Below are 11,608 nucleotides of genomic sequence, written 5' to 3' on the forward strand. Positions count from 1 at the left end.
TACAAATGTCTAAGCTCTAATGCTGTACACCTGAAACTGACATAAAATAATAGTGAATATCAACTGTAACTGAAAAAAAAAATTTTAAAAGATCAAGGGTAGAGAGATTTAAGAAAGCCATAGGAATGTAAAAGAAGCATTTGGCATAGTTAGAAAATTGAACATAAATTTTAACATAAGATGTTTAAATTACTCTTCTTGCCTCTTGAAGATTGTGTGTCCTTAACACAAGATTATGGATTTCTCAAACTAGCTAAAACATGTAAAATAAGTGAGTTACAGAGCATGCCATGGGTTATTTACAGTAATCGAGGTGATACTAATGAAGGAAAGATTCCTGGGAATGCTATACTTTCGTATTTAAACCATGGGTGTTAAAAGCAGCTGATCTGAGTATAAACCTTGAAGAACAGGGATGTCTGTCCTGCCTTTGTATCACAATACCTAGAACAGAAGCAGACACATAACTGGCTTTCAGAAAATATTTACGGAATGTTTGTTTTCATTATAATTAACTTCATTTTTTAATATGGAAAATTAACCATATACTAAGTCAGAAGACAAACTCCTTGGTACCTCTACCATGTTTATGAGTCACACTCATTTTGAAAACAATTCCATTATGTATATTTCTCTACGGTATCTGAAGTATTTGCCAGATTCTGGAGCCAAATGTTCTTTACCTTCCTTGAAGGTCTATAAGAGCGCACAGGATACTTTAACTGGCTATGTGTACATTACTGGAGAATGAAATGCTCTTTGATGAAGCAGAGAGATGCCTCCATAATACCCTTTGTAGAGCGCACTTGTAAAACTGGGAAATTATGTATGGATGATTGTGTTCTGAGTGGGTTTGTTTCATAATGAGTTCACCAATTTGTCTGGTAGTTACTAACTCAGGAATGTACACCCATTATAACAGGGGAAAAGTTGTCTGGTCACCGATCAGCTGTCCCCTTTCTTTATGAGTCTTCTCCCAAATCTTGCTTCCTTTTCAATCAAATCTGGTTTTCAGGGTAAAGCCCAGTACAGTGGTTCAACCCAACTCAGCTTGTCCCGTGTTGGGATGTCATGAAAAAAAATGAAGGTCCCTGAACCATAATGAAAAACCTCCCGTTATCTACGGTCATCAAACAGAAGTAACCAAAAGTTGAACTTGAGATTTCCTATCGCATACCCTCTCCAAACAGACTCCCTCTCTTCCCACATACGTTAACATGTATAAAGGTACACAATAACATTTTTAGACATAAATGAACGTGAGCCCACAATCAATCACAATCGTTGACTTTTAACACAATGTATTAAATATTGCCTCACGAATCTGTGCCCCAGAGCAAAACCCTGCACCCTTCTTTCTTAGACTGCCAAGGTTGTTTATCTTCTCCCTCTCTTCTGCTTCCTCTCCTATCTGAATTTTACATGCAGGCATCCGCCAGGGGCAAGTCACAGCAGAAACAAGCAAAGACCTCTGCTCCCAAGTGTGTCGTGTGTCATCTTGTCCTCCGTGGGAAAGCGTCGCAGAGCGACCTTCTGGAGATCTGGGTCGCTGACCTGTTCACCATCACTAGCTCAGTAAAAAAGACAGTGCAGAGAGATGATGTGTGGCATGTATTCAGGTAACTTCTGCATACCTGTGCCAACTCCTGGACAGTTACAGATAACTTTATAACTCCTTATAACTTTGAGGAGGAAAACAACAGGAATAGGTGATATCTGAGGCGAGAAGAACTGAATAGGGGCGAACCACAGATGTCTAAAAGACTAGTGGTAGCTACCGAACTGACAACCTGAAATTTAAAAAAGTATTTAAGATTGAAAATGTGTATTTGGCTGATGTTGTAAACCGAAAGCTTGTCTTCTTAAACATTTATAACATTTGTTTTTTTTCAAACTATACATACATGAAAAATCACCACACACATAAAAACGGTGATCAGCGTGACACACCTTAACCAAGAGAATAAAAACCTCGCAAAGGAAATTTTAAACGGATTACAGCAAAAAGGAAAAAGACGGGGGTGAAATTCAGTCGAGCAATATTTACGAAATCAGCATCACTCATTCGACCTGAAATCACTTTATCATGCTCCCTTTTGTTTGAATTATTCCTGTTCAACTAAGTGGCAAAAAGTAGTTCCTAGTAGATGGCTTATTATTCATTTACTCTTAATAGCTGATATTATTTTACCAAACGAATTATTATAAAATTGTCTGGGATTTTCTGCTCCACTGGAAAACTCGGGGAAACCACTTTTAAAAATGAGTTCAAGTAACTATCACACTCTGACTCAACCGTTTTGTTCAGATCTAAAACCAATGACTAAAAATCCCTTCATAACAAAAACCTCTTGGGCATCAGCATACCGACAACTGTTCACAAGTAAAAGCAAACCTTCTCGAGCCTATTCCATCTAAATGAAAGCAACAAGCTAAGAACATACTGAGTGGCATAAAATGGATGCTATTCAGCCCCTCCCACTTGTATCAATCACGAGTAGTTGTAAACACATGCCTAATTAACAAATAATTCATACATGCTAAACTGCTTTTAAAAGGCACAGTGCTATAGGCCTTCTAGAAATAAGTTGAAGTATAAAATACGGCTATCGATGATATTAAAATAAAATATATTACTACTTTGGGTTTTGTGGTACTTAAATTTAAACTTAATGTGTTTTTGCAGTCCAGTATAAGTAACCGATGGTTTTTCTGGGTTCGAGATTTCATTTCATCACAGTTTCTCTAAATGAACAAGATCCTCATGCTTTTGAGTCCTGTATTTCCATCCGAAGTGGGTCTTCTGCAAGTGTTTTAAAAGCTACTTGGTGTGTATTTCAACACTAACACAGTTTATTATCTATTGGTAGTGCTGTCTTATAGTTGTGCCTCCCTTTTAAAGAGACCTACAGTTCTACCAATTAGGTAGAATGTGATAGCACCAAAATAAATTCAACAATTTGCATTTTTCTAGGAAAACAATGGAAAAGATGACACTTGAGGGTGGTCCTTGTACTTGACAGAAAGTAATCCATGAGAATCAACAAAAAAAGAAGAAAAATCCATACTAGATGACTGGCAAACATGCCAGAATCTAACTGATATCCCCCATAATGTTTGCTGGCTGACCTATAAAACATAACTGTACAAGAAATCAAAGTTTTGTAACAACAATAAAATGAAAAGAAAAAAAAAAAGTCTCACTCTTGGCCTATTGGGAGGAAACTGTCACTTCTAAAAGCTGAATACATTCTGACAAGCAACATCTTTTTAAGGAATACTTATGAAGGGTGAACAATATACATGCTTAAAAGGGGAAATGATACCACTTCACAGCAGTAGTTAGAGGGCACTGTGACGATATCACCATTGCTTTAAGAAGGACCTTCCATTTACTAGTTCTTTTGTATAGTCTGGGGAAAGAAGCATGTTCTTTTTCTGGATATTCCTTGGGTATTAAATGGCATTATTTAAAGTCAATGACAAGACTGCCTCCTGATTCATCCAAGGTCTTTTTTAAAGACCTTCATTTGCCCTTGCTTTCCCCAGGACAGCTGTCACCTGTCACCAAAGGGGACCCTCACTGTGATTTATCTCTGTACACAAACTCAGAGTAGTTTGTTTTGTAACAAGGATACTATTTCTTCATTGTTACTTTTCTCTGTTTTTTAAGTAGTTCTACTGAATACATTTGGGAGACAAGCAGGGAAAAAGATATATTCTAATGCCTTCCCCTTTGTGAATGAGCAGATAGTACCCCAACAGAGAGAAAACAGTCCAGGACCAGGAGCATGTTAATAGTGTGTCCACACTATTTCCGACCATAACATACAAGCTCAGTTATTAAGGGCAAAATTCATGGGATAAAGAGAAGGTCACTTCAGTACTGAAGACGCTAATCGCTTGGTTCTCCTGAGGGTTCGTGTTCGAGAAACCAACATAAAGAAGTCCCCGAACCTGCGGCTCCACTTGTCTGAAGATTCCTCAAGTGGTAGAAACACAGATGAATAGCAGACTTGAACTGGAACAGACGTTGGAAAACCTAAGGCAGTCTCTCCTGCTTTGTTAAGGACAAAACTGAAATCTAGAGCATCCGAGTGAAATGCCCAAGGTCACACAGCGAGTTCCTAACAGGGATGAGCGTGACTGGATGCAACGGATAATTTAAAGTGCCCGTTAAATATTTCTCACTCTCATAAGGAAGATCTTTTTTCTTTTTTTTTTTTTTTTCAATTCATTATCTTTGGAATTTACCATCTTCTCCAAAATTCAAGAAGAGCTGATCTTCCTCACATTATTGTATGACCATGAGTTTGAATTTTCAACATAAGAAATAATCACAATTTTCATCCAGGAGGGTCAGGAATGCAGAATAAGAGGGTGAAGGATCTATTGTTTAAGATTATATGTCTTTATGTAACAAATAAAATGGGCAGTGAGCAGTATCCAACTTTAAAGTTGCCCTCCCCCCTTCTAAACAACCCTGGTGATCAAAAAATATGTTCCTACTATATCGTAACACTGTACTTAACTGTTTCTGCTGAAATGTGAACAATGGCCCATTCAATGTTTTAGAAATAGGGAACCAACTCGAGAAACTATCTTAGCATATAAGAACATACATGTATGGTTACTTGGTTGTTGCTACAAATCCTATCATCTTTTGAGATGACGGTCTGTTCCTAATGTACCCATTAAAATAATTCTAGATTTAAATTGCCATCTTCAGCTTCTATTACAGAAATATACTACCATTTAATTTGTCTCACCTGTATACCATTGAAAGTTTAGCATTAACTTCAGTAAGTTTAATACTGTTGAAACAGCCCTCTTCTTTTGTACATAAAAGGTACATTTTTTTTACATTTTAATGAGTAAGGCTGGGGACACTCCGTGATATGTGACTTCTCACGTAAAGAAACTGTGATCGAATCCATTAACTGCCTGGGTCAGATAACATTACAACCACAGACCACAACCTCCTACCGTTAACTGGCCTAAATACTCAGGCAGGGGCCTTGGAAATGAATCACATAGCTTGTAGTGTGCATCTGGTTAACAGACATGGAATGAAAACTTCTCTAAGTGGATAACAGTCAATTTCAACTACACACAAATAACCTCTGTCATGGGTGAAAAGAAGGGAAAAAAATAAAAGGAGGAACAATAGTTTGTAATTAACTAGAAGCATCCAGTGTCAAAAAGAAAACAAAGTTGCAAAGCACAGTCCTTCTGAGCTATTTACCTAATAACAAAGTGATACAATTATATTTAAAAGGTGTTCCTTCATACTTGTACAAGCTATTTTAGCTGTAAAAATTTTAATTGTGAATTTACCCTTGCATTTATATCGACCAAGGTATGACTTAAGGTGACTTTAATAAAAGGCATCATGTTTCAATAAACACTTTGCAAAAGAGCTGAAAAGAAATTCTACCAGAATGGAAGTCTGAAGCATAATCTGAAATAAATGTATGGACAGATGTCTGCATATTCATTTGCACTGATCATTTTGTCACTGAGGAGTCTTGCAGAAGGACGAGGGGCATATGTTGGCAAGGGTAGCTTTCTGCAGAACCCACAAATTCCCAGAGGAGGCACTAGAGTACTGCTTGTTACAGCAAGCTCTGCTCTGCTCGTCAGAGGCTGATGGTCACACACAGGACTCTGATCACATGGCTTCTTTCCTTGTCCTCAGCTCCCCTTTAGCACCCCATGTAAAAGCAACTGATTCCTTCATGCCAAGGAGAAAAGCTTCTCTGTCACAGTCAGTTTGCCATCAACTAACACGTGTGAGTTATTTTCGAAGTTTCCGAAACTCCCAACTTAAGCTAAGGCTTTTTGAAGCTTCCAAGCAAGTAAAAAAAATAATAATAATAATAAAAAAAATAAAAATTGGTGTGTGTGAGAAAACCATGATGTGATATACAAATGACTAATGCAATAAATGCAAACCCTTACAAAATCGAGGAAGGCTGAAATCTCGGGCATCTTCACTCGGGCATGAAGAGTCACAACATTCAACAATTCATGGGTTCAGTACATTGGAAGAGATTCTTAAAAGATCTGACAAAAAGTATTTGCACACAAAGACGTATTCACTGCCTCGTGTCAGGATACATTCTGAGAAGTTTAGATCAGCTTTGCCCTCCAAAAAACCTAAAATGCTGAATGATAAGGAGCCCAGCAAGGACAGCATGCCTGAGAAGACACAGTGGGATGATGTTTCCGTCTAGGAAAGCTCAACGGTGGCTGGCAGGATGCTCCTCACCCTCTCTCTCTTTCAATAGACATTAAAAATCTAGAGTCAATTCAAGGGTAAACTGCAGTAATATAGATGCTTTACAATGACTCTTTTATAAGAAAGGAGAAAGCTCTGTGCTATTAAATCACTAAAAGTAGACTTAAGAGTTGTGAGTCTGTCAGCTGATGGTTAACAATTCTCATGACCTATTGCAGCCCTTAATTACAATAATATGTCACGTGGCAAGTGCACAATGCCCTTTTATTAAAGCTGCAGATCTTAATAGCTTTTAGCAGGGTGCTGGTCTGCACTACTGATTATTGTTCCCTTTATTTTTCTTTCCACAGACTTTCAGCTAGCTTGACCAGATAAGACTATTAACGTTGGATCCTACCTAATTGCCTTTGCCACTCCACTCCATATGAAACACTAACCTATAAGTAAGATTTCCACCAAGCTGCCAGTTTGACTACTTGCCTCAATTCTTTTGCATTGTATTTCACTGTGTTCCAAGTGGCCCTGCAAATAATGAAAGGGATTCTTAATGTATTTCCCCTTTACATAGGTAACAAGAAAAGAGCTTAGGTAAATCTAAAATCTAACTAGTTCTTTGGGAAAGAAGTAATGGTTGGTGAGTTACTGAAAGCTTCCAATGCAATTACTTTCCTCCTTAGCTCTTCCCCCTCCTACGAACTTGTCTTCATAAAGACACACTTGAAGCTATTTACATGTTGCTGGCAGTACATGGATGAAAACTTTCCTTAAAAGAAAAAAATGCTGCTGCTTACAGCTCCTAAACTCTTTTAAAATACACGTTTTTGTGATGTTAATCTGACTTTTAAAATACATATTTGTCACTCAGCAGGAGCCATATATTCACTCACGTCAGTTACATTTTTCTATTTTTCCCTCACAAAGTTCTGTGTCTGTACTTCTGCATTTAAAATGATCTGATCACCTGTCTGGTGACAGGGATTATGAAGGGTGAGTCCTACTTCAACATCTGTCACTTAATAAATGATCTAAGAAAGAGGAGATACTTCTTGCAAAATAAAAGGTGTTGTAAGTATATTCATGCTTCTACTTGCAGATCCAAAGCTCTGAGACACCTTGACGCCTTCTTCAGAGGGCCCCATTTGCCCACAGCTGGGTGAACTCAGTGTCAATCCTTACTCACCTGGACAACATCTAAGAAATCCGTAAGGTTAACGATCTTAACCGTGCAGCCACTACAGACAATGGGCCCTTCCTCATTGATCCACGCTGAGAGGTCGAATACCAGCAAGCAGCCGGTGTGCCATGTGCAACCACGAAGAAGTCCACCCCGCATTCAGAGCAGCCCTTTCCCCCGCGCACCTCTAAGGAACAGCCAGGCGGAAGGGACGCAGGATCCCCTGCAGATTCACGGCAGCAGCAGAATACTAATTACAGCAAAAAGCAAAGCACCCTTAGATGCGTCCTCCCTTCACCGCAGGCACAAGGAGTCTAGAGCGGATGGTAAAGGGCTCCGGCACACGCAGACGCACACCCCCTTCCAGTCTCAGACCGCTGCAGAGCCTGGCGGCCCAGCCAGTGCGGAGTTTGGCCCCCACATATCCCAGGTCGAGGTAGCGGCCACTGGTGCTCCCCTTTGAGGACAGCGGTCCGGACCGTGTTTACCGCTTCGACTGGAGAGCTTTGGAGTCTGTGCTTTCCCTGAACTCCCGAACTCGCGTTGCACCTGGTGTCGGCCAGCACCAGCTCTCCGGGCCGAGCGCCCACCGCTCGGTCCGCACGCCCGTCCTGCCTGGCAGAGCAACGTCCCACGGCCACAGAGCAGTAACTTGGGGACGCCAGAGAAACTCCACGCGGAACCCCCACCCGCTTTCCGCTCACTGCTGCGTCCAGCTTCCAAATGCGCACGCCGAGGGCGCGCGTCTGCCCAGCGGCGCTGTCCCCAGCCCCCAGCAGCCAGAGACACTCACCTGGGGCCTCGCTGCCCTCCCCGCGGCGTCGGGCACCTGCCCCCCGGGCGTTTGCATCCGAAAGGACGCGCGCTCAGCGGCCGGGCGCCGGCTGGCGCTCCGGGACCCCAGTGCGCGCAGCGCGGCGCGCGGGGCGGACGGGCGGCGCAGGTTCGGCACCCTCTGCGGCCGCCGGGACGCGGGCGCCTGCTCCAATCACAGCCCTCTCCGCGGGGCGCGGGGCGCAGGGCGCGGGCGCCGGGCCCAGCCCCGGCCGCCGGCGCCCCGGGCCCTCCGCCTCGCCCGCTCGGAGCGGCCCCGCCGGCCTCCCCGGGCGGCGCGGACACCAGGTCCGAAGCCGCGGGAGCGCGCGTCCGAAGAGAGGGCGAGAGGCGAGAGCTGGAAGGAGGGTGGGCACCGGGGCCCGGCCCGGGCGGGAGGGAGCGGATCAGGTGAGGGTGGTCGGCGGCGGGCGCCCGCAGCCAGGGGCGTGCGCGGCCGGCCCGGGGAATCACTGAGACTTGGACACTTCCCGGAGACCCAGTGAGGGCTGTTGGAAAGGCAGCCGCTCCGCCGCCACGCGCGCACACACACGCGCGCACACACGCGCGCCCCTCCTCCACCGCCCTCCTGACAACGGTACAGATGGAGTCCTTCGCAGGAAAAGCCTGAGGAGCGGGGAAAGTAGGAGGGGCCGCAGCCCATCCATCTCGGGGCGAGGTATTTGCATCTGAAAGCGCGGAGCAAGAGGAGAGTTTCGAGAATTTTTGAAAGCGCCCTTCCCCCTCCCCCTCCCCGAGCTGGCCTGAAAGCCGTGATCAATTGAGCTCCCGAGGCATGTAGGCAAAGTCATAAAACTAAACAGAACTTACAGTTTCCTTGCGTGATAGTTTTGCCCTTTCAATCTCCTCGGACTGCCCTAGTTCCACTTTCTTTACTTGCAGAAAATGTCCTCCCCTGCTGGGCTCTCTAATGCAAAACTTCCGCGGTGTATGATTTACGCGCTAGGTGGGAAAGAGGACCCTCTGGAGGTGGGGAAGGGGGTCCGGTCATTTATTTAGAACGCGCCGCAGCGGGTGGAGTTGAGCACGCTTTGTTTTCCTCTCCCTGCTCTGGTGCTTGATTTCACCTGATGGCTGCGCGTTCCGTCCTAGAGGTTAAGGAGGTAAATAGATCATTGGCAATTGTGTTCGTTAACATTTTTCTCCGTCTGCCGAAGGAACTCGCCCTGCTTCTCTTATCCATCCTTAACGGCCAATGTTCGGATAATGGTTACGCAGGCATAGGCTTGGTTGGTCAGCACCTGGGTTCACTCAAGCACACGTGCTTTTCCCCCAATCCATCACCTCCCACCCATTTGGCGTGCATTTCTCCTCCTCTATTTAGTATTTAAAACTGAATTCTATGCTAATAATTCTAACAGCAAACATTTTTTGAGCTGCTGTTAAGTTCCAGGTACTAGGCTAATCTGTGTACTTAACACTGTGCTTCACTGTCCGGCCAAACCAAAACCTCCCCAGCCCCAGACCTGCTAGGATGGCCGTTTCATGGTCCACTTCCACTCAACTGCCAATCATCACCCAAACTCAGCATGTTTAAAAAAGAGTTCCTTATTTCTTAGATATCACCTTGGGTTTCCCACTATGCACTTCTTTGTCTGGGGCACCATCATTCTTCAGGTATCCAGACATTTAAACCTTGGCTTCATCATTGAGGCCTTTCCTGTGTGTGTGTGTGTGTGTGTGTGTGTTAAATCCTCATTTTTTTCCCTAATATCATACATCGATAACTTCACGTTTGTCTTGCTTTGTCTGATGAAATTCCTTCTGGGATGGGACCTGTTTTTACAATTGTTCTGGACTAAAGGCTTCAGAAAGGCAAAGAGTGATATTCAGTGTGATGAAGACCAAGTGTGGCCCGTGGTGAATATCCATTAAATCGGGGAGTGAATATTTGTATCCCAGTCAGCCGTGACATAACTCCGAGCACAGCAACCTATCTGTCACCTGCTTGCGGATGGCCTGGGTCTTCCACCTGTAAGAGATGGTGCTGTGATCAGGAATCATGTACGGTACCATATTCATCAAACCAGCTTGTTTTAATGAAAGGACATCACATAAGGAAAAAATAAATAAATTACAGACCACTTTTTTTAAAGTTATTTTTGTTATACTTTTCCTCAAATTTTCCACAAATTTTTCCTCTTTTTGTGCCTCTGCATAAAAGTTCATCACTTTGGGGCCTCCATCTTGAATGAGATGTTTCCATGCTAACTGCCTTCCTTTAAAAAAAAAAAAAAAAAGAATTCTTAAATCATAAACTTGACACAGATTCTAGAAGAGGTCAAATGTGTTCAGTTAACCAGAATATTGCTTCTGATCTGACATTAACAAGCTTAATTCTAGAGGAAGGTCTAGTTTCCTCTACACACAGAGGACACAACGTAGCAGTAAAGGTTAAAACCAGGGATGATCAGACAGTAACTGAAGGACACATCCTTATCTAAAGAGGTCACAGGTGGTCTCTCTCTAAGGACATGACACTTAAGCTAAGATGAGAATGAGTTTGATTTGTGAAGCTCTAAAGGAAAAAACGATCTGGGTAGAATAAACAAATGTCTGCAGAAGGAAAGATTTGGGTGTATCTGAGAAACAGAATACCACTGAAGTAGGAGAATCAAAATGGATTAGGTTGCAATGGTGGGCAAGGGACAAATCTGGCAGGGCCTTCTAGGTCTGGAAGGGTTTGCATTTTATTTCTAGGAGACAGCCCAACGTGAGGAACAACAAATGAAAAAGAGCGCCATAGTTTTAAGCTCTGGTCAAGGCTAGGGACAAGGCATGTTTTATTAGATACTTTCTCCTCTCTCCCCTCCATTTCCTACAACTTTTGGTTAATTAAAAAACCTAGTTTACTGACAAACACAAATAAAAAATTACTACATAAATCCTAAGGTGCTGCCAAATGTTTAAGATTCCATGAAATACAAATGTAAGTCATAACAGCATGTGCTTATGGAATTTCATGTGTTTCCATATAATTTTTAAATCTATCTCTTAATATTTCCATTCTTATATATAACAATCTTATTTAGACTCCCTCAGCCAAAAGTTTTATTTCATCAGTGTCATATAATGCTGTATGCAAATTTGATAGATGCCCCCTTATCTACCCTACATATATATATATATATATATATATATATATATATATATAGTCCTTTCAATTTGTTTTTACTCTTGATTAAATCAATAAAATTTGCTGTACCAGAACTACATTTTGAATATGGATGAATCAGAAAAGGTAGAACTGTGACATGATTTCTGTCAGTGTGGAAAGTTGTTTATATGTTTTATCTACTGAAGGACACATCCTTATCTAAAGAGGTCACAGGTGCAAGTAAGAAGTTTCTGATGAAGCA

General features: G+C 42.5%; 1 protein-coding gene across 3 annotated transcripts in view; it reads right to left on the reverse strand.

Annotated features, from left to right (window-relative positions):
* The window catches only part of CDH7 (cadherin 7), a 128,199-nt gene extending 118,831 nt beyond the window's left edge, over positions 1-9,368 (reverse strand). The window contains exon 1 of one of the 3 annotated variants that reach the window (XM_019729337.2): positions 9,060-9,368. The gene's annotated coding sequence lies outside the window, so the exon portion shown is untranslated. Of the gene's footprint in view, positions 1-7,421; positions 8,109-9,059 lie in introns of those variants that run through there. The other 2 variants (XM_074339864.1, XM_074339865.1) reach the window with 2 other exon arrangements.
* Between the last annotated feature and the right edge of the window lie 2,240 nt (positions 9,369-11,608).

The sequence above is a fragment of the Rhinolophus sinicus genome, linkage group LG09, assembly GCF_036562045.2.
Source record: "Rhinolophus sinicus isolate RSC01 linkage group LG09, ASM3656204v1, whole genome shotgun sequence".
NCBI lineage: Eukaryota > Metazoa > Chordata > Mammalia > Chiroptera > Rhinolophidae > Rhinolophus > Rhinolophus sinicus.